Here is a 23,947-nt window from a genome sequence, read left to right as displayed (position 1 = left end):
CGGATAGGTGACTGCAGCCCAGGAGTGATTGATGGAACTCAGGAGTGATTGCCGGAGCTGGCTAGCTCCGGAATAATTTATGTTTGCTCCGGAATCGACGAAAGCCGATAGTCACAAGGATAGCAGCTAGCTAGCTGTGAGATCCAGGTATGAATATCCAGAGTTAGCGGTTGAAATCCAGGGACATGGAGAGAAAAATTGGTCCGGTATGTTCCGTCCGAGCCACGCTGCGCTGCGCCGTACAAAACTGGCGATAGATTTTCGAGCTAAAGGATAGCTGATGACCACAAACCGTGGTTAGCTGAATACTAACGATTTGCCAGTAAAGAAGCTAACTAGCTTCTGAACTAGCTTCTGGATTAGCTTCTGCACTAGCTTCTGGCTAGCTCCTGGCTAGCTTCTGGCTAGTTTCTGGCTAGCTTCTTGGAGTTTCTGGCTAGCTTCTTGGAGGATTACAGATTTGAGGTAAATAATACTTTTTTATAAATATAAATTGGTGAGGCGGGTTGCAGGAGAGTGTTTTGAAGATGAGTTGATGGAAAAAAAAAAAAAATGTATGTGAAAAAAAGGGACACAACAAGACGAGGACAAAAGACGTCTGAACTGCTATGCTATCTTGGAGTCAGATACGAGAGGTTGGTTGGACATGTGGAAAGGGATAGGTGAGGTAAAGGAGAGAGAAGGGAGGGAGAGGGAGAGAGATAGAAAGAGAGAGAGAGAGCGATATATATATATATATATATATATATATATATATATATATATATATATAGAGAGAGAGAGAGAGTGATATATATATATATATATATATATATAGAGAGAGAGAGAGAGAGAGAGAGAGAGAGAGAGAGAGAGAGAGAGAGAGAGAGAGAGAGAGAGAGAGAGAGAGAGAGAGAGAGAGAGAGTGATATATATATATATATATATAGAGAGAGAGAGAGAGAAATGTTTCCAGTTCATTTTTATTGTTTACTTCACTTTTGTTTATTATCTACTTCACTTGCTTTGGCAATGTTAAAATATGTTTCCCATGCCAATAAAGCCCCTTGAACTGAATTGAATTGAGAGAGTGAGTACATGCATGAGGGCACTCGGAGAGTGGTGTCAGGAAAACAACCTCTCACTCAAAGTCAACAAAACAAAACAAAGGAGATGATTGTGGACTTCAGGAAACCACAGAGGGAGCACACCCCTATCCACATCGAATGGACAGCAGTGGAGAAAGTGGAACGTTTTAAGTTCCTAGGCGTACACATCACAGACAAACTGAAATGGTCCACCCACACAGACAGTGTGGTGAAGAAGGTGCAACAGCATCTCTTCAACCTCAGGAGGCTGAAGAAATGTGACTTGTCACTCAAAACCCTGATGAACTTTTGCAGATGCACAATCGAGAGCATCCTGTCGTGCTGTATCACAGCCTGGTACGGCAACTGCACCACAACTCAACCGCAAGGCTCTCCAGAGGGTAGTGAGGTCTGCACAACGCATCACGCATCACCGCACAACCTGCCCTCCATGACACCTACACCACCCGATGTCACAGGAAGGCCATAAAGATCATCAAGGACAAAAACCACCCGAGCCACTGCCTGTTCACCCCGCTATCATCCAGAAGGCGAGGTCAGTACAGGTGCAACAAAGCTGGGACCGAGAGACTGAAAAACAGCTTCTATCTCAAGGCCATCAATCTGCTTAACAGCAACCACTAACTCAGAGAAGCTGCTGCCTACACTGAGACCCAATCACTGAACACTAATAAACAGATCACTTGTCACTTTAAACAATGCCACTTTAAATAACGCCACTTTAATCATGTTTACATATCTTACATTACTCATATCACATGTATATACTGTATTTATACCATCTATTGCACCTTGCCTATGCTGCTCAGCCATCACTCATCCATATACGTATATGTACATATTCTCATTCACCCCTTTAGATTTGTGTGTATTAGGTAGTTGTTGGGGAATTGTTACATTACTTGTTAGATATTACTGCACTGTCGGAACTAGAAGCACAAACATTTTGCTACACTTGCATTAACATCTGCTAACCATGTGTATGTGACCAATAACATTTGATTTAATATGATATACTGTTAATGTCTCTCTACCTGACAGAAATAACTGGCCTTGAGGACAATGGATGTTTTTGTGTACGTAAGAAAGAAAGAGTTTCGCATTATAGTGGTAGAAATTAAATTGTGAGATAATTACAAGATAATTACTTAATGATTACTATTTGGTGTCTTTGTAAATCAGTGAATCACGCATAATTACTATACTATCTGAAATAGGATTGTAAAAAAAGTGCCCCTGAGATTGTCTTCATTTCATTCATTTCATTTTCACAAGTAGATCTGATGAATTTTTACTCACATGTCAATTTAACATTGAACCCCATTACTGTGATGTTTTGCATGTAGATGATCATCCACACAACAGAGGCAACAAGTGGCTAACTTTCAGGTAGATCATAACAAATAATCAATTGATCTGTAGTTGTAGATCTGTAGTTATAATGCAATGCTTCAAGAGAAATTCATTGTCCTTACAGATTTTAAGTTAGTGAACCTGGTCATCACAATCTTATACAGATGAGAATGATCTGGAACACAAACACACAAACAGCTTAGAGTTGGGAAGACATGAGTCCTTTCATATGATTTGCATTGAATCAGGGTCGGCTCCTGTGTTGACTAATTAGTCATATGGTTAATCAGTCTCCCTGTAAACTCTCCATTTATTGGATAGGCCACATTCCTAACCACGGTGAGGTGCTCCATTTGGGCCCTTGCTGTCGTAGTACAGTAACAACATAGATACCAGCGTACAGTCAAAAATGGCGAGAATGGCACCGGAGCCATTTTACGGGTTCCTAACCTACTGTGCTAATTCGTACGTTTTTTCGCATTGTTTATAACTTTTTTTTCAAACTTATTTTCTACATAATTTTGCAGCTACCATCTTTTATGACAGAAAAAAAGTTGGCCATTAGGGTCAGGGCTTGTCAGGGAGGCCACGGTTCCACTGGACATGGTAACGCAGGGGGGATCATAAGGAGCGGATTAGTCTCTTCCTTATTGATTCACCTGCATTTCCAGTGGTGCTGGGGATTCCCTGGCTGACTAATCACAATCCTGAGATTTCATGGAAACGGGGATCTCCGAGGGTGGTCAGAGGAGTGTTCAGGTAGGTGCAGAGGAGTTTCCATCGGTTCGACGATGGTAGAGAGTCCAGACCAGGTTTCCACTGTGAGCATTCCCTCTGAATATGCCGATTTAGCTATCGCTTTCTGTAAAAAGAGGGCGACCCAATTACCATCTCATCGACGAGGGGATTGCGCAATAAACCTTCTGGTAAATGCTACACTTCCCAGGAGTCACATGTACCTGTTGTCCCAGGAGGAGACCGTGGCTATGGAAACATATGTCACTTAATCTCTGGGACAGGGGTACATTCGGCCCTCCACGTCACCCGTCTCCTCAAGTTTCTTTTTTGTGAAGAAAAAGGAGGAAGGTCTGCGTTGATTATAGAGATCTAAATTCCATCACAGTGGGGTTTAGTTACCCGCTACCTCTCATCGCCACAGCAGTGAAATCATTTCACGGGGAGCGTTTTTTCATAAAACTGGACTTTAGGAGTGTGTATAATTTGGTGCGTATCCGTGAGGGAGATGAGTGGAAGACAATGTTTCGTACCACATCTGGCCATTATGAGTACCTCGTCATGTCGTATGGGTTGAAGAATGCTCCAGCCGTCTTTCAATCTTTCGTATACGAGATTCTCAGAGACCTGCACAGGCAGGGTGTGGAGGTGTATATCGATGATATACTGATCTATTCTGCCACACGCGCCGTGTATGTGTCTCTGGTGCATAAGGTACTTGGGCGAATGCTGGAGCATGACCTGTACGTCAAGGCTGAGAAATGTGTGTTCTCCAAACAAGCCATTTCCTTCCTGAGTTATCGCATTTCCACCTCTGGGGTGGCGATGGAGTGTTACAGCCGTGCGTAATTGGCCAACTCCGACCACCGTAAAGGAGGTGCAGAGGTTTTGAGGGTTTCCCAATTTCTACTGGAGGTTTATCTGGGGTTTTGGTCAGGTAGCTACTCCCATTACCTCACTGCTGAAGGGGGGGCCGGCGCGCTTGCGGAGGTCAGCGGAGGCGGACAGAGCCTTCAGTCGGAACCTGGCCTATAGGAGATTGTGAACCGAAATCTGGTAAAAAACATGCCCAACTTGCCTGACACGGATTCAATCTCCTTGCTGCCCGGATATACTTGAGGGGACCGGGAGTTGTTAGCTGTGGTCAAAGCTCTGAAGGTGTGGAGACATTGGTTTGAGGGGACCATGCACCCTTTCCTCATCTGAACTGACTATCGTATCCTCAAGTATATCCGGGCAGCGAGGAGATTGAATCCGTGTCAGGCAAGGTGGGCATGTTTTTTACCAGATTTCGGTTCACAATCTCCTATAGGCCAGGTTCCCTTAATACTAAGGCTGACGCGCTGTCCCGTCTCTACGACACCGAGGAGCGGTCCATCGATCCTACTCCCATCCTTCCAGCTTCATGTCTGGTAGCACTGGTGATATGGGAGGTGGACGCGGAAATCGAGCGGGCGTTACGGTTGGAACCGGCACCTCCTCAGTGTCCCGTGGGTGTTCAGTACCTGCCGCTTGGTGTTCGTGATCGTTCGGTGTGCGCTCAGAGCAAGGCTCCTCGACAGCTGCCTAGAGGGAAGTTACAGCTCCTCCCCGTTCCACAACGGCCGTGGTCGCATTTGTCGGTGGATTTTCTCACTGATTTTCTCACTGTCGCAGGGAAATGATCCTGGTCATTGTGGATCAGTTTTCTAAGTCCTGTCGTCTCATCCCGTTGCCGGGTCTCCCTACGGCCCTACAGACTGCGGAGGTCCTGTTTACCCACATCTTCCGGCACTACGGGGAGCCTGAGGACATCGTTTCTGATCGGGGTCCCCAGTTCATGTCCAGGGCGTTTGGAGGGCGTTTATGGAACGTCTGGGGGGTCTCGATCAGCCTGACCTCATTTTTTTACCCCAAGAGCAATAGGCAGGTGGAGAGAGTGAACCAGGATGTGGGTAGGTTTCTGCGGTCATATTGCCAGGACCGGCCTGGTAAATGGGCGAGGTACGTCCCATGGGCAGGGATGGCTCAGAATTCCCTCCGCCACTCCTCCTCTAACATGTCACCTTTCCAGTGCATGTTGGGCTACCAGCCGGTCCTGGCCCCATGGCATCAGAGCCGGACCGAATCTCCTGTGGTGGAGGAGTGGGTGCAGCGCTCGAATGAGACCTGGAGAGCCATCCAGGAATCACTTAAACAAGCTGGTGGACGGCAGAAGAAGAGCGCTGACCGTCACCGCAGTGAGGCCCCCGTGTTCGCACCGGGGGACCGGGTCTGGATCTCGACCCGAAACCTGCCCCTCCGCCTGCCCTGCCGGAAGCTGGGGCCGCAGTGTGTGGGGCCATTTAAAGTCCTGAGGAGGATAAACGAGGTGTGTTATAGGTTACAGCTTCCTTCTTACTATCGTATTAACCCCTCGTTTCATGTGTCTCTCCTCAGGCCGGTGGTGGCTGGTCCCCGGCATACACTGCACATTCCATTCTGGATTCTAGACGCCGGGTGAGGGGCCTACAGTACCTCGTGGACTGGGAGGGGTACGGTCCGGAGGAGAGGTGCTGGGTACCGGTGGAGGACATCTTGGATCCATCACTACTGAGGGAGTTCCACCGCCTCCATCCGGATCACCCTGCGCGTCACCCTCGAGGCCGGCGGTGGTGCGCTGCAGGAGCCGCGCGTCAGGGGGGGGGGTACTGTGACGACTCCCACCGAAGGTGGCTCCCCTGCCCTTTTGGCGGCGCTCGGAGGACTTCGTCGCTGGTCTACTAGCTGCCACCGATCCCCTTTTCCTTTTCTGTTTGTTTTGTCTTATTGGTTGCACCTGTTTCTTGTTTTAGTTTTGATCCAGGACTATTTAAGCCTGTTAGGCCCGCCTGTTTTTTGTACGGGCTTGTTTTCTGTTAGTCGAGGTTGTTGCGTGTTGTGTTCCCTGTCTGTTTGTTCCCTGTTTTGGGTTGGACACTTTTTGATATTCGCCTGTTGTTTTGGGCGTGTGTTTTGGATGCCGCAATAAAGTCCGGTTTCCCCCATTATCCTCTGCTCTCTGCGCTTGACTCCGCACCCACCACTCCTGGCTGTGTGACACAAATACTTTACCTACTGCTTTTATAGTTTCCATGTGCCCAACATGGTCAAAACATGCACTAATCATGTTTTAGCAAAATTATTATCGCTCTTAAGAATACTTCCTCAACCACTGGAGGTGCCCTTTAAGGTAATGATACTTGTCACCCTAACTAACCAAGCAGCCATGTTGGTCCAACTGCCATTCTTTTTGTCAGACAAAACAAGTGCAGTATTGACTTGGAATACTCTTAACTGGGACACTTTGTTTACTGACCAGCCAGGTGAAGGCTTGGCTGAAGCCTTGGAATGGTGGGGTAAATATACACTTGGTAAATAAAACACCTAGGTCAACATGACTATTTCACCCATTAACCTAGTCCACTCTTATAGGAAGGACAGTGAATAGCCTACAAGGAAGGGGGAAACTGCAACCAACTCGACAAACGATTATCAGTTTTGAGTGTTCGTTGTTTTATATAGTGCAACATAGGACAAAATGAATAATTTAGTAATATCTCAGTTTACCTATGTACTTATGGACCTGCCTACATCGAATTATTTGTCTTTTAAGTTATTTGAGAAAAAAATATTTCCCTTTATTTGTAACAGCAAGCCAGACAAAATGAAATGTGCTTATTCATATAATTAATATGAGATCAGGAGGCTCAAATTATTAAATATTAAAGTGCTAAACCTGTAAACCATGTAAAAACTTGAACTGGTTCTCCAGTAGATTAGTAAGAATGGATCACCCCTTCTTCAAAAATGTCCTTTTTCCTTTTATCCAGATTACAACCTCTCACTTTCAGTTAATTGAAAATGAAACCTTTTTCAAAATATTGCCCTTTCTAAAAACAAGCCACACAAAGCCAATACCCCTTTCATCCTCCAGAAAAGACTAAACAAATATTACAACAAATATTATGTTGAAATATGCTAATTGATTAAATCACTTTTTTTATGGAATTAAAAAAATGAATTATCTGGCTTCCCAGGTGGGTCAGTGGTTAAGGGCGCTGTACTGCAGCGCCAGCTGTGCCACCAGAGACTCTGGGTTTGTGCCCAGGCTCTGACGTAACCGGTCGCGACCGGGAGGTCTGTGGGGCGACGCACAATTGGCCTTGCGTCGTCCAGGTTAGGGAGGGTTTGGCCGGTAGGGATATCCTTGTCTCATCGCGCACCAGCGACTCCTGTGGTGGGCCGGGCGCAGTGCACACTAACCAAGTTTGCCAGGTGCACGGTGTTTCCTCCAACACATTGGTGCGGCTGGCTTCCGGGTTTGATGCACGCTGTGTTAAGAAGCAGTGCGGCTTGGTTGGGTTGTGTATCGGAGGACGCGTGACTTTCAACCTTCGTCTCTGCCGAGCACAAATGGGAGTTGTACCGATGAGACAAGATAGTAGCAATTGGATACCAAGAAATTGGGGAGAAAAAGGGGTAAAATTAAAACAAATTAAATAAAAAATGTTTAAGGAATCACTTTGTGAAAGATATTATGAATAGGAAAGGTGGAGTTATGTCACATGTGCAGTTAAAAATATTTGGAAAGGTTTGCTCAATCCAAAATTACAACCAACTGATTGCAGCATTACCGCAAAAAAATAGGAGGCAAGTGGAAGAGGAAGAAGGTAGGGAACTTGTCTGCCCTTTATTAAAGACCAAAATTGGCAATTTTTTTTTAGTTCTTGTCATAAAGAAATAAAAATGGCAGTTTTACTTGAGGACCCAAATGTTGACAGCGGCGCAATACAGGTTGCAAAATAGTTGGGAAGACATTTTCGATGTGCCGATTCCATGGGACATGGTTTATGAATTGATTGATTCAAAACGGAGAGTTTTTCTATTTAAATCATCATACTAAATTATTGCCACAAACAGAATGTTATGTACAGCGTATTCTGAAAGTATTCAAATCCCTTGACTTTTCTTACATTTTGTTAAGTTACAGCCTTTTTCTAAAATTGATTAAATATTTTTGTCTCATCCATATACACACAATACCCCATATTGACAAAGCAAAACAGTAGTTTATTTTTTTTTGCACATTTATTAAAAATAAAAACAGAAATACCATATTTACATAAGCATTCAGACCCTATGAGACACAAAATTGAGTTCAAGTACATCCTGTTTCCATTGATCATCCTTGAGATGTTTCTACAACTTGATTGGAGTCCACCTGCGGTAAATTCAATTGATTGGACATTATTTGTTAAGGCACACACCTGTCATTATAAGGTCCCACAGTTGACAGTGCATGTCAGAGCAAAAAACAAGACAAGGTGAGTCCAAAAATGTATTGTATGCTGCTGCAGAAATCATGTAGTATGCCAGGGAGTAACTCAACTTAGCCTACTGTTCTGACTTGGTGGTGCACATGTAGCCTATAGCATGTTTAAGAGAGATGTCATCATTGAATTCTGTCGCTGTACATTTCAAAAGTGCTGAACAAATAATGATATTGACTACGTCTGTCCTTGCTTGCTCATTATAGTCTTAATCTAAATGAATAATTGCCACTCGAATACCATAGTTTGTACATCTTAAATGTCAGTTGAAACCACATTTGTTTAAGAAAGTCTGCCATTTCAGCAGTGTTTTTATGAAAGGCAGTGAATGAGGCTGAATGAATTGTTTCACTGCCAGACAAGGCTCCGCTGATAGCAAGTTGTAGCAGTGGTAAGGTGTAGGGACTCCGCTGTTAGGACAGCTGTTGGGACTCTGCTGTTGGGACAGCTTTATCTAGGCCCTAACAGTTTGTGGGCACCGTTTGTCACCGTTTAGTGCAATGAATGTATTGTTTAGTGTTGTGTCGTGTAGTGGCTTTGCTGGCATGCATCTAAAAAAATTGGGGGAGTTTGCCCCACCAAGATTTATATGCTAAAATCGCCACTGCATCTATCTAAAATTATCCCTTCAAATAGCAGTGTTGGGAGAAATGGAAAGCATAATCAATCAATCAACAATATAATAATACTTTTAGTAAAAATATTTATCTTTAAATTACAATCTGTAGACACTATGCGATGAGAAAGGTTCCGAATTTCTGTGAAATATCACAGCACAATTTAAATATATACTGTATGTTACATGAAAATCATACCAAAATCTTTATTGATTTGAAAAGTAAATCAATGCATGTAAGGTCTGTTGCTCATAACTTTTTTATATCATACTGCCATTGGTTTTAGAGAAGAGTCACTGACAAACAGTAGTTGGCCTGAGCACATGGGGACGGTAATGTGTTCAGGACTAAATCCACTAGAGGTCAGAGGTTAGGGTCAGAGGTCAGAGAGGCGGGCTTCTGTCCCAGAGACGCCCCCAGATTTACACAAGTGTAAAAAGAGTCTATTCAGACCCAGTGTATGGACATAGTTTTACAAAGATCTACTGTGGGCCCCATACATACCACTCTTCCCCCCTGCAAAGCAAGCCTGTAGAGGACACAGACAATGCCTGTGATTCTGGTGATTATGGCCGTGTGTGTGTGTGTGTGTGTGTGTGTGTGTGTGTGTGTGTGTGTGTTCACCTCAAATACTTTCTGATGTTGAAACAATGATGGTCGTCAGTCATATTGATCCTGACTCAACAAACAAATGCAAGAGAAAATTGGAAGGAGGGAAATGAATGACAACCATCATTCTAGTGATCTCTTCAGGGCAAATCTGATATGTATTCTGTGTTCAATGGCTCTGATCATCTCTGTATGCTAACTGGGATTTGGGTTTATCACCCGTAATAAACCCAATACTTTGAATTAAAAAACTTGTAATTACTTGGTAAATCCGACTACAATTCTATCCTCCCGATTCCTGCTTATAAACAAACATTAAAGCAGGAAGCACCAGTGATCGGGCTATAAAAAGCTGTCAGATTGAGCAGATGCTAAACTACAGGACAGTTTTGCTATCACAGACTGGAACATGTTCCAGGATTCTTCCAATGGCATTGAGGAGTACACCACATCAGTCACTGGCTTCATCAATAAGTGCATCGAGGACGTCATCCCTACAGTGACCGTACGTACATACCCCAACCAGAAGCCATGGATTACAGGCAACATTCGCACTGAGCTAAAGGGTAGAGCTGCCGCTTTCAAGGTGCGGGACTCTAACCCGGAAGCTTACAAGAAATCCTGAAATGCCCTGAGACGAACCATCAAACAGGCTAAGCGTAAATACAGAGCTAAGATTGAATCATACAACACCGGCTCCGATGCCTGTCATATGTGGCAGGGCTTGCAAACTATTAGAGACTACAAAGGGAAGCACAGCCGCGAGCTGCCCAGTGACATGAGCCTACCAGATGAACTAAATCACTTCTATGCTCGTGTTGAGGCAAGCAACACTGAGGCGTGCATGAGAGCATCAGCTGTTCCGGACGACTGTGTGATCACGCTCTCTGTAGCCGACGTGAGTAAGACCTTTAAACAGGTCAACATACACAATCCTGTGGGGCCAGATGGATTACCAGGACGTGTGCTCCGGGCATGTGCTTGCTAACTGGCATTTTCAACATGTCCCTGATTGAGTCTGTAACACCAACATGTTTCAAGCAGACCACCATAGTCCCTGTGCCCGAGAACACAAAGGCAACCTGCCTAAATGACTACAGACCCGTAGCACTCACGTCCGTAGCCATGAAATGCTTTGAAAGGCTGGTCATGGCTCACATCAACACCATTATCCCAGAAACCCTAGACCCACTCCAATTTGCAAACCACCCAAACAGATCCACAGATGATGCAATCTCTATTGCACTCCACACTGCCCTTTTCCACCTGGAAAAAAGGAACACATAAATAGAATGCTATTTATTGACTACAGCTCAGCGTTCAACATCATAGTACCCTCAAAGCCCATCACTAAGCTCAGGATCCTGGGACTTAACACTTCCTGACGGGCCGCCCCCAGGTGGTGAGGATAGGTAGCAACACATCTGACACCCTGATCCTCAACACTGGAGCCCCCCAGGGGTGCGTGCTCAGTCCCCTCCTGTACTCCCTGTTCACCCACGACTGCATGGCCAGGCACGACTCCAACACCATCATTAAGTTTGCTGATGACACAACAGTGGTAGGCCTGATCATCGACAATGACGAGACAGCCTATAGGGAGGAGGACAGAGACCTGGCCGGGTGGTGCCAGAATAACAACCTATCCCTCAACGTACCCAAGACGAAGGAGGTGATTGTGGACTACAGGAAAAGGAGGACCGAGCACGCCCCCATTCTCATCGACAGGGCTGTAGTGGAGCAGGTTGAGAGCTTCAAGTTCCTTGGTGTCCACATCAACAACAAACTAGAATGGTCCAAACACATCAAGACAGTCATGAAGAGGGCATGACAAAGCCTATTCCCCCTCAGGAAACTGAAAACATTTGGCATGGGTCCTGAGATCCTCAAAAGGTTCTACAGCTGCAACATCGTGCAACAGTGTTTTTCACTGTCTTTCTACTGTTGTTTTTATTTCTTTACTTACCTATTGTTCACCTATTACCTTTTTTGCACTATTGGTTAGAGCCTGTAAGTAAGCATTTCACTGTTATATTTGCCGCACGTGACAAATAAACTGTGATTTCACTTGATTTGAGAGTAACTATTGCTCACCAATCTTGTAGTAACCACAAATTGGTGAAGTGAAATGGAGAAAAATATTTTTTTTAATGAAAAACGGAAAAGTGGTGCGTGCATATGTATTCACCCCCTTTGCTATGAAGCCCCTAAATAAGATCTGATGCAACCAATTACCTTCAGAAGTCACATAATTAGTTAAATAAAGTCCACCTGTGTGCAATCTAAGTGTCACATGATCTGTCACATGATCTCAGTATATATACACCTGTTCCCAAAGGCCCCAAAGTCCGCAACACCACTAAGCAAGGGGCACCACCAAGCACCATGAAGACGAATGAGCTCTCCAAACAGGTCAGGGACAAAGTTGTGGAGAAGTACAGATCAGGGTTGAGTTATAAAAAAATATCTGAAACTTTGAACATCCCACGGAGCACCATTAAATCCATTATAAAAAGAAATTGAAAGAATATGGCACCATAACAAACCTGCCAGAGAGGGCCCCCCACTAAAACTCACAGACCAGGCAAGGAGGGCATTAATCAGAGGCAACAAAGTGACCAAAGATAACCCTGAAGGAGCTGCAAAGCTCCACAGCGGAGATTGGAGTATCTGTCCATATGACCACTTTAAGCCATACACTACACAGAGCTGGGCTTTACGGGAGTGGCCAGAAAAAAGTCATTTGCTTAAAGACAAAAATAATCAAACACGTTTGGTGTTTGCCAAAAGGCATGTGGGAGACTCCCCAAACATATAGAAGAAGGTACTCTGGTCAGATGAGACTAAAATGGAGCTTTTTGGCCATCAAGGAAAATGCTATGTCTGGTGCAAACCCAACACCTCTCATCACCCCGAGAACACCATCCCCACAGTGAAGCATGGTGGTGGCAGCATCATGATGTGGGGATGTTTTCATCGGCAGGGCCTGGGAAATTGGTCAGATTTGAAGGAATGATGGATGGCGCTAAATACAGGGAAATTCTTGAGGGAAACCTGTTTCAGTCTTCAAAAGATTTGAGACTGGGATGGAGGTTCACCTTCCAGCAGGACAATGACACTAAGCATACTGCTAAAGCAACACTTGAATGGTTTAAGAGGAAATATTTAAATGTCTTGGAGTGGCCTAGTCAAAGCCCAGACCTCAATCCAATTGAGAATCTGTGGTGTATGACTTAAAGATTGCTGTAAACCAGCAGAACCAATCCAACTTGAAGGAGCTGGAGCAGTTTTGCCTTGAAGAATGGGCAAAAATCCCATTGGCTAGATGTGCCAAGCTTATAGAGACATACCATAAGAGACTCTACAAAGTATTCCCTTTGGGTGGGTGAATAGTTATGCACGCTCAAGTTTTCTGTTTTTTTGTCTTATTTCTTGTTTGTTTCACAATAAAACATAAAGTGGGAGGCGTGTTGTGTAAGTCAAATGATACAAACCCCCCCAAAATGTATTTTAATTCCAGGTTCTAAGGCAACAAAATAGGAAAAATGCCAAGGGGGGTGAATACTTTCGCAAGCCACTGTACCATTGATTTGCATTGGATTTGTGCCACAAATGCTAAAAGGTTAGCATTTGAAAAGTGGCTAGGTCAACAAAACCAAAACATGGATTGATGTCATACCTCGTCCATAGACTGCTTACAGGGTAAGGAAATCAATATGTAATTATATACTTCGGGGGAACTATTACTTTAAGTTACCACAAGACCATATGCTATGGACAGTTGCACAGTCACACCAGATTTACAAAGGCAACCTTCAACAGCAACCTCTGTATTGTTTTAGTTGAGTGATAATAATAAAGTGTTGTAATTTATAACTGGTCTTTCTTTCCCTTGGTGAAATGGGGATTAAATGGAGATTGGGGCAATGCCTTTTTTCTTTCTCCCTGGGTAAGCCAGCACAGCATGCAGCTCAAAGGTAATAAAGCACTCAGTGATCCTGACTTGGATGGAGCTAAAAACTCGCCATGCACCGCTGCATATTAAGACTCCACATCTATTTCATGTTTTCCATCTTAAATATACACTGCTCAAAAAAATAAAGGGAACACTAATATAACACATCCTAGATCTGAATGAATGAAATATTCTTATTAAATACTTTTTTCTGTACATAGTTGAATGTGCTGACAACAAAATCACACAAAAATTATCAATGGAAATCAAATTTATCAACCCATGGAGGTCTGGATTTGGAGTCACACTCAAAATTAAAGTGGAAAACCACACTACAGGCTGATCCAACTTTGATGTAATGTCCTTAAAACAAGTCAAAATGAGGCTCGGTAGTGTGTGTGGCCTCCACGTGCCTGTATGACTTCCCTACAATGCCTGGGCATGTTCCCGATGAGGTGGCGGATGGTCTCCTGAGGGATCTCCTCCCAGACCTGGACTAAAGCATCCACCAACTCCTGGACATTCTGTGGTGCAATGTGGCGTTGGTGGATGGAGCGAGACATGATGTCTCAGATGTGCTCAATTGGATTCAGGTCTGGGGAACCGGGTCTCCGGGTGGAGATTATAACAGAACATGGCCAAGATGTTCAAATGTTCATCAATGACCAGCATGGTCCAATAATAATAAGGCATAACAGTTTAAACTGGAGCAGCAGCACGGCCAGGTGGACTGGGGACAGCAAGGAGTCATCATGTCAGGTAGTCCTGAGGCATGGTCCTAGGGCTCAGGTCCTCCGAGAGAGAGAAAGAAAGAGAGAATTAGAGAGAGCACACTTAAATTCACACAGGACACCGAATAGGACAGGAGAAGTACTCCAGATATAACAAACTGACCCTAGCCACCCGACACATAAACTACTGCAGCATAAATACTGGAGGCTGAGACAGGAGGGGTCAGGAAACACTGTGGCCCCATCCGAGGACACCCCCGGACAGGGCCAAACAGGAAGGATATAACCCCACCCACTTTGCCAAAGCACAGCCCCCACACCACTAGAGGGATATCTTCAACCACCAACTTACCATCCTGAGACAAGGCCGAGTATAGCCCACAAAGATCTCCGCCACGGTACAACCCAAGGGGGGGGGACAGGAAGATAACATCAGTGACTCAACCCACTCAAGTGACGCACCCCTCCCAGGGATGGTATGAAAGAGCCCCAGTAAGCCAGTGACTCAGCCCCTGTAATAGGGTTAGAGGCAGAGAATCCCAGTGGAAAGAGGGGAACCGGCCAGGCAGAGACAGCAAGGGCGGTTCGTTGCTCCAGAGGCTTTCCGTTCACCTTCCCACTCCTGGGCCAGACTACACTCAATCATATGACCCACTGAAGAGATGAGTCTTCAGTAAAGACTGAAAGGTTGAGACCGAGTTTGCGTCTCTTACATGGGTAGGCAGACCATTCCATAAAAATTTTGCTCTATAGGAGAAAGCCCTGCCTCCAGCTGTTTGCTTAGAAATTCTAGGGACAATTAGAAGGCCTGCGTCTTGTGACTGTAGGGTACGTGTAGGTATGTACGGCAGGACCAAATCAGAGAGATAGGTAGGAGCAAGCCCATGTAATGCTTTGTAGGTTAGCAGTAAAACCTTGAAATCAGCCCTTGCCTTGACAGGAAGCCAGTGTAGGGAGGCTAGCACTGGAGTAATATGATCAAATTCTTTGGTTCTAGCAGCCGTATTTAGCACTAAATGTATTTAGTGCTTTATCCAGGTAGCCGGAGAGTAGAGCATTGCAGTAGTCTAACCTAGAAGTGACAAAAGCATGGATTAATTTTTCTGCATCATTTTTCGACAGAAAGTTTCTGATTTTTGCAATGTTACGTAGATGGAAAAAAGCTGTCTTTGAAATGGTCTTGATATGTTCTTCAAAAGAGAGATCAGAGTCCAGAGTAACGCCAAGGTCCTTCACAGTTTTATTTGAGACGACTGTACAACCATTAAGATTAATTGTCAGATTCAACAGAAGATCTCTTTGTTTCTTGGGACCTAGAACAAGCATCTCTGTTTTGTCCGAGTTTAAAAGTAGAAAGTTTGCAGCCATCCACTTCCTTATGTCTGAAACACATGCTTCTAGCGAGGGCAATTTTGGGGCTTCACCATGTTTCATTGAAATGTACAGCTGTGTGTCATCCGCATAGCAGTGAAAGTTAACATTATGTTTTTGAATGACATCCCCAAGAGGTAAAATATATAGTGAAAACAATAGTGGTCCTAAAACAGAACCTTGAGGAACACCAAAATGTACAGTTGATTTGTCAGAGGACAAAGCATTCACAGAGACAAACTGATATCTTTCCGACAGATAAGATCTAAACCAGGCCAGAACTTGTCCGTGTAGACCAATTTGGGTTTCCAATCTCTCCAAAAGAATGTGGTGATCGATGGTATCAAAAGCAGCGCTAAGGTCTAGGAGCACGAGGACAGATGCAGAGCCTCGGTCTGATGCCATTAAAGGTCATTTACCACCTTCACAAGTGCAGTCTCAGTGCTATGATGGGGTCTAAAACCAGACTGAAGCATTTCGTATACATTGTTTGTCTTCAGGAAGGCAGTGAGTTGCTGCGCAACAGCCTTTTCTAAAAGTTTTGAGAGGAATGGAAGATTCGATATATGCCGATAGTTTTTTATATTTTCTGGGTCAAGGTTTGGCTTTTTCAAGAGAGGCTTTATTACTGCCACTTTTAGTGAGTTTGGTACACATCCGGTGGATAGAGAGACGTTTATTATGTTCAACATAGGAGGGCCAAGCACAGTAGGCAGCTCTTTCAGTAGTTTAGTTGGAATAGGGTCCAGTATGCAGCTTGAAGGTTTAGAGGCCATGATTATTTTCATCATTGTGTCAAGAGATATAGTACTAAAACACTTGAGCGTCTCTCTTGATCCTAGGTCCTGGCAGAGTTGTGCAGGCTCAGGACAACTGAGCCTTGAAGGAATACGCAGGTCTCTTGGTGATCAGGCCTACCACTGTTGTGTCATCGGCAAACGTAATGATGGTGTTGGAGTCGTGCCTGGCCGTGCAGTCATGAGTGAACAGGGAGTACAGGAGGGGACTGAGCGTGCACCCCTGAGGGGCCACTGTGTTGAGGATCAGCGTAGCGGATGTGTTGTTACCTACCCTCACCACCTGGGGCGGCCCATCAGGAAGTCCAGGATCCAGTTGCAGAGGGAGGTGTTTAGTCCCTGGGTCCTTAGCTTAGTGATGAGCTTTGAGGGCACTGTGATGTTGAACGCTGAGCTGTAGTCAATGAATAGCATTCTCACATAGGTGTTCCTTTTCTCCAGGTTATCATCTGCATCATCTGTGGATCTGTTGGGGTGGTATGCAAATTGGAGTGGGTGTTGATGTGAGCTATGACCAACCTTTCAAAGCCCTTCATGGCTCCAGACGTGAGTGCTACGGGTCGGTAGTAATTTAGGCAGGTTACCTTAGTGTTCTTGGGCACAGGCACTATAGTGGTCTGCTTGAAACATATTGGTATTACAGACTCGGACAGGGGGAGGTTGAAAATGTCAGTGAAGGCACTTGCCAGTTGGTCAGCGCATGCTTGCAGTACACATCCTGGTAATCCGTCTAGCCCTGCAGCCTTGTGAATGTTGACCTGTTTAAAGCTCTTACTCACATCGGCTGCGGCGAGCGTGATCACACTGTCACTGATCACACAGCTGGTGCTCTCATCCATGTTTCAGTGTTATTTGCCTTGAAGCAAGCATGGAAGTAGTTTAGTTCGTCTGGTAGGCTCGTGTCACTGGGCAGCTCTCGGCTGTGCTTCCCTTTGTAGTCTGTAATGATTTGCAAGCCCTGCAACTTCCGACAAGTGTCAGAGCCGGTGTATTACGATTCGATCTTCGTCCTGTATTGACACTTTGCCTGTTTGATGGTTCGTCAGAGGGCAGAGTTGGATTTCTTGTAAGCTTCCGGGTTAGAGACCCGCTCCTTGAAAGCGGCAGCTCTAGCATTTACTCAGTGCGAATGTTGCCTGTAATCCATGGCTTCTGGTTGGGGTATGTGGTTGGGGGTAACATGCAACAATTTCAAAGATTTTACTGAGTTACAGTTCAAAAGGAAATCAGTCAATCGAAATAAATCCATTAGGCCCTAGTCAATGGATTTCACATGACTGGGAATACAGATATGCATCTGTTGGATACCTTAAAAAAGATAGGGGTGTGGCTTATAAAACCAGTCAGTAGCTGGTGTGACCACCATTTGCCTCATGCAGTGCGACACATCTCCTTTGCATTGAGTTGATCAAGCTGTTGATTGCGGCCTGTGGAATGTTGTCCCACTCCCCTTTAATGGCTGTGCAAAGTTGATGTACATTGACGGGAACTGGAACACACCGTTGTACACATCAGTAGAGGCTGCTGATGGGAGGACGGCTCATAATAATGGCTGTAATGGCGCAAACAGAATGGCATCAAACCATGTGTTTGATGTATTTGATACTATTCCACCAATTCCGCTCCAGCCGTTGCCACGAGTCCGTCCTCCACAATTTAGTTGCCACCAACCTCCTGGGACACGTCGATCCAGAGCTTAATGGGTGACATGTCTGAGTATGCAGGCCATGACATTTTTTGGACATTTTCAACTTCCAGGAATTGTACAGATCCTTTCGATATGGAGCTGTGAATATGATTCTGAAACATTAGGTGATCGCGCCGGATGAATGGCACGACAATGGTCCTCAGGATCTCGTGACAGTGAATACAATTGTGTTCATTGTCCATAGCTTATGCCTGCCCATACCATAACCCCACCACCACCATGGGGCACTCTGTTCACAATGTTGACATCAGCAAACCGCTTGCCCACACGACACCATACACGTGGTCTGCATTTGGGAGGCCAGGTAGGACATACTGCCAAATTATCTAAAATTATGTTTGAGGCGGCTTATGGTAGAGAAATTAACATTAAATTCTCCGGCAATAGCTCTGGTGGACATTCCTACAGTCAGCATGCCAATTGCATGCTCCCTCAAAACTTCAGACATCTGTGATGTTGTGTGACAAAACTGCACATTTTAAAGTGGCCTTTTATTCTCCACGGCACAAGGTGCACCTGTGTAATGCTTGTGCTGTTTAAATTAGCTTCTTGATATGCCACACCTGTCAGGTGTTTGGAACAATATACTCTACAAGTACATCAAATTTCCAGTGTATTCTGCTAATTCTGAACTCCTTCTGCTGCTGACTATCTGAATGTGCAATCCTAAAGGAGGACTGTGATTGGTTAATTACCTATAATGCCATCTCTATGTATAAAATGGGTCATAATTAAAAGTGCCATAGAGCCCACTCTGGAAATGTGACCTGTTTAAAGAGTATATTGTTATAAACAATATGTCTAAAAGTAAGCTACATTTAAAAAAGGTAGTTTTTAGATATTGTAATGTTGAATAAATGAATGTGAAAATGTGTATTTCAGAATATAAACATAACCCATATTTGAGAGAACACTATAAGGAGTATAATGACACCAAGATGTTGTCTGTATCGTGTACAGTTCACAGATCATATGGTCTAAAAAATAACCTAAAATTGTCAATTTCATCATGATTTTAAGGAAATTGGTTGTGATACAAATGTAAAAAGCATGTTAAACATCCTTCTTCCCAATTAAATTCATATGTGAGAATTGCTAGAAAAATCTGCAATACTAAAACTATTTTTCTGCTCCCGCTGGCATGGAATTATAGCCTAGGGGCTAATATAAAACAAGTTTTTAAACACAACTAGCCGGTTATCATTATTGTACTGATACAGTAACTGTGAGTGTGGCTTAGGAAATACAGTATCCCAGTGGTAGGAAACCCTGTTCCTGGAACAACTAGGCACCACACCTGTCCAACTGAGCTAAATGATCAGTTCAGTGATTGCCTAAATTCAACATACCTGGTCTTCCAGGTTGGTTAAATGTAAAAACATGAAGTGCCTGCGGCACTCCAGGACCAGGGTTGCCTACTCTTGCAGTAACATATACCTCCTACCTCCCAATAGGTCTACTGTACACAGCTCAATGCCTGTTGGCTACAAGCAAACAAGTTGTAAAAAAACAACATGAAGCCAAGTGACACTGGTGGGGCAAAATAAAAGCCCTATAAATGTTAGGCTATATTTTGATAAGTGATAGAGTAGGCCTAAATATGGGGATTTGTTTAATTATCTATTTTTAAAGTAGCATATTAATCTGTTATCTTTTTTTGTGTCTTATTCAAAAACTTTCTTGGACAATTATCTTCAATATTAGGCATCTTTCTTGTTAGTTTTTCTTACTATGTGCGATAAGAAAAAAACTACAAGAAGAAAGTATTTTTAAAACCTCCCACTTTTGGCTGGAGTGTCAATGCGTAGTTCGTACATGCAGAATTGTTTTCTTGAAGCTGTACCACGCCATTTTTCCTACATTTCCCCCCACATGGACCAACTCCTTAGCAATTTGAGTTTGAGCCAATGAGCTTCAGCCCCTGGTATTTGAGTGACAGCCAGCAAAAGGCCTGCCCAACATTAACCAATGAGGTTGCAGGGCAGGCCCAATGGCTCAGTGACACAGCAAAGAGAGCTTGTCTTTGTATCCCAAACCACACCCTCTCCAACACCAACCTGGCTTGGAGGGCCCTCGGTTGTCACATGTTGCTGATGAAACTCTGGGTGACTTCCAGAGAGTGGCAATGGGATCAATAAACCCGCCAACTGCACGACACGCTCCTGTCTTGAATTATGCAGTTCATGTTCCACTTTTAAATAATAAAACAAACATGATATTATAATGAGCAAATCCCCCCTGTAGTTTTACAATATATAAACCTCAGTAACAGTTAAACATTTAATTTGGGAGATATTTCATCTGTTATATGTGTCAAGTCTCGAAATCATGCGTAAAAAAAAAGCAGATGATATATAATTAGGCACACCGATCCATTGTTTGTATTAAATTGTGCGACCTCCAAACATATTGCAGTGTGTGTCTGGATGTTCTGAAGCCTGCAGGCTTGCTGGCTAGGTAGAAGTGGCTATCTGATGGTCTAATTAGCCCCTTCACCCGTAATAATTTTCCCTCCCTCAGCTTTGGGACACCTGTGCAAATGGCAGAGGTGCACGTGCACATGAACATGCAATTTTCGGGGACCACTTTTGGATTGTGAGTGTTACTTTCAGAACTTCTGGCTAAAAAGTATACAAAAGTATCAGATAATCTCTTTAAACATTCGGCAGCCCCCTAGGTGTCTCACTTTCGCAGTGTTTGCATGGATTCAAGGGAAAGAAGAGTGACACGGTGCGTTGACGTCACCGTTGTGTTGATTTGCTAACACGAAAGAAGAGAGGAGTTAGTGCGTGTGAGAGCGGGTACTGTGAACTGCATTGCTATGCTGTAGCCCAATAACCACACATTCGGAATCAAAACTTGCAACTTAGGTGAGTACTGATATGGGTGCGCAGCTTTCGTGTTACAGTGACAGACCCGCTTTTCTGCATGCTTACAGTTGTTGTTTGCCTGTGTACTCTCGCACTATGAATGATTTAATAGTATGTTTGTTATCATCATCTTAAACCCACATTAAGTTACAGTAGCCCATAGGGAGTTGCGGCGCAACAGTGTGGCAAGCAAAGTTCAAATATCAATTTCTGTGTGCGCTGAAGTGTTTTAAATTGAAAGTGTGAAGCCACAAGTCTGAGCGCATGAAAGGTGTTGAAGTTAACATAAACACAACATTGGGCATGTAAAGATGTTAGGTTGACGTAACCGTCTGTCAACGTATTCGGGAGATCGCAGCACGAGAACGTGAGGTCTGGGTTTAGGCTACATTGCAAATCAGACAGTGTGACGTTCTTCCATGTGGTTTATTCTGAGAATGGTGTTTTCCTGTTGAAATGAGAATACAGTATACGCTGATACCTCACGCCGCTGTTATTTTCCTGGAAGTTTAAAAAACGAATAATGACGCACTTGAGGTGCTCGTGCAGGAGTGATCACAAATCATCACGAACACAGGGACACAGTTCAGACTATTGCCCATCTATTTTAGCTGATGTAGGCTACATTGTAGAGTAGGGACCCGCATAGTAAATTGATAGACTGCTGCTAATTCCTGGATTCGCAATCACGTTGCCTCCGCTTGATGCAAATAATTTAGTATAATTGTTTTTATAGATGGAATGGCGAGATGAATTGCTATCGATATGGGTTATATCGCTCTTCCATGCTCGAGCATGACATGTCCAATTAAAATGCTATCAACTGCAACGATAGCACTTCAATGATATCACGACAGACGATTCCACCTGTGTGTTAATCAGAATAGCAAGCTAGTGAATTTAATCATTGTTGCAACCAGTCCCCGCTGAGATCATGTATTTGTGTCTCATTCGCCCATATGTAACGTTACTTTAGTAGACTCTGCTGAGATAAGTGTGAGTACTGTTTGTTATTGAGAAAAATGTGTCTGGACACAATTTCCACGGGCATAGGTTTTTATCGTTTCGGCTTTAAACATCAGGACTCTTGAGTATAGACTGCATTAAAGAGATGCGCGCCTTGGACAGACAGCTGACTGGCTACAGTTGGTTTTTAGAGGATTCTCGATCTGATTGCATTATGTTGGCGTTGATATGCGCTCAATACAGCATTTTGACTGAAACTAATAATTAATCCTTCGAATGGTGTCTTCTGCACGTATCACACGATTGCGTTAAATTATTTGGTGACATTAACGCACTGTCTCAAACCTGGGGTGTAATCATTAGTCCAAACAGTTGCAAAACGGAACGATTTCCAACTAAAACGAGTTGGACAAATTCAGGTAGGCCCCCCTCCGTTTTGTTCTGTTTGCTTCCGTTTAAGAAACGTTTTGCAACAGAGTCGGTTTAATGAATAAGTTTTCTGGCCTTTACATTACTGATCCTCATTAGACAACTTTCGATTGTTTCATATGGTAAACCTGGGACACTTAGGCTGCGTTTACACAGGCAGCGCAATTCTGATCTTTTTCCACTAATTGGTATTTTGACCAATCACATCAGGGGTATATTCATTACGTCCTGCAACGGAAACCGTTTTACCGTTTAAGAAGCAAACAGAACAAAGGGAACGAAACAGGTAAGGACCTACCTGAATTTGTCCCAAAAAATCTGACTGGTCAAAAGGCCAATTAGTGAAAAAAATATCAGAATTGGGCTGCCTGTCTAAATGCAGCCTAACCTTATTATGCAACACTACAGACATTGACCTATTTAGTAGGTCATAAATTAGAGCTAAATTGGCATTTGTGTCTTAAAGAAAACCTTTTTTTTACGCCACCACATTTGTTGGACAGCCACTACTAATATACAGTCTCATCAATACCAGATGTATACAGCCTTGATTAACTGCTCAACAATATATCGGATGACTGCAAACGGACTTTTTTTGAGAGCCACTCTGATGAGCCTAGGTATTGCTAATCTAGTATAACTGTTTAGGAAATGTGGATGCAAAATTAAGGCATGAATTAATATATTATCTGCTCTTTATCAATCTCATTTCAGGAAACATTTAAATATATGTAGCCTACATTTTTATGTTCACTGATTTATAATGGAATATTTTTAATTAGTTCAATTATAAAAGGATTTGCCTAAAATAATGATACATTATCATATTAATTGTTAAAGGTTACTAAAATAACATTTACATCAATAATGATAATAGAAATATCAACAGTCAGGAATATATTATGATCATTTAGTATTATTAACTTAAAGGTTATTATTCTTGAGGTGTTGCCTTAAGTGAGTGGGCAATGATACATACAGTGCCTTTTCCACGTTTTGTTTCTGGTACAGCCTGACTTTAAAATAGATTAAATTGGCCAACACGCATCATGTCAAAGTGAAAGTATGTTTTTCAAATTATTACAAATTAATAAAAAATGAGAAGCTGAAATGTCTTGAGTCCATAAGTATTCAACCCTTTTGTTATGGCAAGCCTAAGTAAGTTCAGTAGTAAAAATGTGCTTAACAAGTCACATAATAAGTTGCAATAATAGTGTTTAGCAGGATTTTTGAATGACAACCTCATCTCTGTAGCCCAGGCATACAATTATCTGTAAGGACCCACAGCCGCGCAGTGAATTTCAAACACAGATTCAACCACAGAGAACAGGGAGGATTTCCAATGCCTCACAAAGAAGGCACCTATTGGTAGATGGGTAAAAAAACAA

General features: G+C 43.5%; 1 protein-coding gene across 2 annotated transcripts in view; it reads left to right on the top strand.

The window, feature by feature from the left end:
• Positions 1–20,807: 20,807 nt before the first annotated feature.
• The window catches only part of LOC109872746 (zinc finger and BTB domain-containing protein 16-A), a 168,725-nt gene continuing 165,585 nt past the window's right edge, over positions 20,808–23,947 (top strand). The window contains exon 1 of one of the 2 annotated variants that reach the window (XM_020464050.2): positions 20,808–21,164. The gene's annotated coding sequence lies outside the window, so the exon portion shown is untranslated. The remainder of the gene's footprint in view (positions 21,165–23,947) is intronic. The other variant, XM_020464049.2, reaches the window with a different exon arrangement.

The sequence above is a fragment of the Oncorhynchus kisutch genome, linkage group LG28 (genome assembly GCF_002021735.2).
Source record: "Oncorhynchus kisutch isolate 150728-3 linkage group LG28, Okis_V2, whole genome shotgun sequence".
Lineage (NCBI taxonomy): Eukaryota > Metazoa > Chordata > Actinopteri > Salmoniformes > Salmonidae > Oncorhynchus > Oncorhynchus kisutch.
Note: the sequence above shows the minus strand (reverse complement) of the source record. Positions and strands in the feature narration are given on the sequence as shown.